This window comes from Calypte anna, chromosome 6 (assembly GCF_003957555.1).
Source record: "Calypte anna isolate BGI_N300 chromosome 6, bCalAnn1_v1.p, whole genome shotgun sequence".
Lineage (NCBI taxonomy): Eukaryota > Metazoa > Chordata > Aves > Apodiformes > Trochilidae > Calypte > Calypte anna.
Genome location: NC_044252.1, coordinates 15,901,185 through 15,903,873, shown reverse-complemented (window position 1 = coordinate 15,903,873; position 2,689 = coordinate 15,901,185).

Here is a 2,689-nt window from a genome sequence, read left to right as displayed (position 1 = left end):
TTTACTGTAAAGTTTTACTACCCATTGCCTTGTTTTGTTAGTTGTAACCTGTTGTTTTGCCCGTTTCCTTAAGTTTTGCTAAATCATAATCCATTGGTTTGAAAGTACCATCACTTCTAATTCTGCTAGGTGTAATCTGACATGCTTTATAATCTCACTCATTTTTGAGTAAAATTATGTTTTATACAAACCTCCTGTGTAACAATCTTACTCCTAGAGTAAGATTACTCCTCCAGATAGAGGATTCCTGACCTTAATCTCACCAAAGCAATTCCTGCTTCCATGCCCAGTAAAGGGGTATTAACCCTCAAGTTCTGGTTTTGCACCTTTCCAGGGAGGTTCTGAGCCCAATAACTTGGGGGCAAGAGCTGGTACCTTGGTACTGATAGCACACATCACTCAGTCAAGGGCATCCTTACCAAGCCAAAAGAAATTTTGCCTTTCATTGCCATTACAGGCTTCCAAAGGGGTCAGAAGAGATGGTGGGGAAAAAACTTACCTTGATTTTTATTTATTTTAAAAAGGCATGTAATGCTGCTGATTTTCTGCTGTGTGTGCATGTCAAGTGTCACCAAAGTACATGGTGAAAACACTCATAGTGTTGCTAGGCAGCTTCTGACTCTGTCTCTGATCTCAAATTGATCCCCACAGAGCATAGTGTTCTCTTGCATGAAATCATAGAATCATAGAATCATAGAATTGGCTGGGTTGGAAGGGACCTCAGAGATCATCGAGTCCAACCCTTGAACCACCGTTGCGGTTGCTAGACCATGGCACTGAGTGCCACATCCAGTCTTTTTTTAAATATCTCCAGGGACGGAGAATCCACCACTTCCCTGGGCAGCCCATTCCAATGACGGATCACTCTTTCCGTAAAGAAATTCTTTCTAATATCTAACCTAAACTTCCCCTGGCACAACTTAAGTCCATGCCCTCTTGTCTTGTTGAAAGTCGTTTGGTAAAAGAGCCCAACCCCCACCTGGCTACACCCTCCTTTCAGGTAGTTGTAGAGAGCGATGAGGTCTCCCCTGAGCCGCCTCTTCTTTAGGCTGAACAACCCCAGTTCTCTCAGCCTCTCCTCGTAGGGTCTATGCTCGAGTCCCTTCACCAGCCTGGTTGCCCTCCTTTGGACCTGCTCCAGAACCTCGATATCCTTCCTGAACTGGGGGGCCCAGAACTGGACACAGTACTCAAGGTGTGGCCTCACGAGGGCTGAGTACAGGGGCAGAATCACTTCCTTGGACCTGCTGGCAATGCTGTTCCTGATACAGGCCAGGATGCCATTGGCTTTCTTGGCCACCTGGGCACACTGCTGGCTCATGTTCAGCTTCTTGTCGATCCAGACTCCCAGGTCCTTTTCTGCCTGGCTGCTCTCCAGCCACTCTGTCCCCAGCCTGTAGCGCTGCATGGGGTTGTTGTGGCCAAAGTGCAGGACCCGGCACTTGGCCGTGTTAAACTTCATCCCGTTGGAATCAGCCCAACTCTCCAGTCTGTCCAGGTCCCTCTGCAGAGCCCTCCTGCCTTCTAGTTGATCAACACTCCCCCCCAGCTTAGTGTCGTCTGCGAATTTGCTGATGATGGACTCAATCCCCTCATCTAAATCATCAATGAAGATGTTGAACAGAACTGGGCCCAACACTGATCCCTGGGGGACACCACTAGTGATCGGCCGCCAACTGGATGCAGCCCCGTTCAGCACCACTCTCTGGGCCCGGCCCTCCAGCCAGTTCCTAACCCAGCACAGGGTGCTCCTGTCCAAGCTGCGGGCTGACAGTTTTTTCAGGAGGATGCTGTGGGAGACGGTGTCAAAGGCTTTGCTGAAGTCTAGGTAGACCACATCCACAGCCCTCCCCTCATCCACCAGTCGGGTCACCTGATCATAAAAGGAGATCAGGTTGGTCAGGCATGACCTGCCCTTCCTAAAACCGTGCTGGCTGGGTCTGATCCCTTGCCCATCCTGCAGGTGCTGTGTGATTGCACCGAGGATGATCTGTTCCATGACCCTGCCAGGCACTGAGGTCAGGCTGACGGGCCTGTAGTTTCCTGGGTCCTCTTTCCGGCCCTTTTTGTGGATTGGCGTGACATTCGCCAACTTCCAATCATCTGGGATGTCCCCAGTGAGCCAGGACTGTTGGTAGATGATAGCGAGAGGCTTGGCGAGCTCTTCTGCCAGCTCCTTCAGATGAAAGCTGGGTATAAAAGGACTGAGGCATGCAAGTTGGTTTACAAAGTTTTAATGATATTTCAAAGTCCAGTTTACATCCTTGGATTATTCTGGAATTACAGATTTGCTTCACAGAATTTAATCTCAGTTATTATCTCCTTGTAATGGATAATTGAGGTGCTATTTTTACTTCATTCTGTTTAAACATACACACGATTGTCCTCCAGTAAATGGATGATGTGATTTTTTTTCTCTACACTTTATAGTGTTAAAGTCTATACAAATACTGTACTATGCGTACAAAAATAAGTGCTTCATGCACACACTTTTTAATACTGCTTCTTTCCATTTTCTTTGACATCTTTCTGAACTCATATAAATACAGATAAAGCAGGCTAAAGTTACTGAGCACAGAAAGTGAAAAACACTTTCTGACAGAAATGGTCTTTGAGAGAGAGGGAGAGGAAGAGAGAGAGAGAGAGGCATGGATATAATACCTGCTGGCAAGCATGATTTAAAAGACAT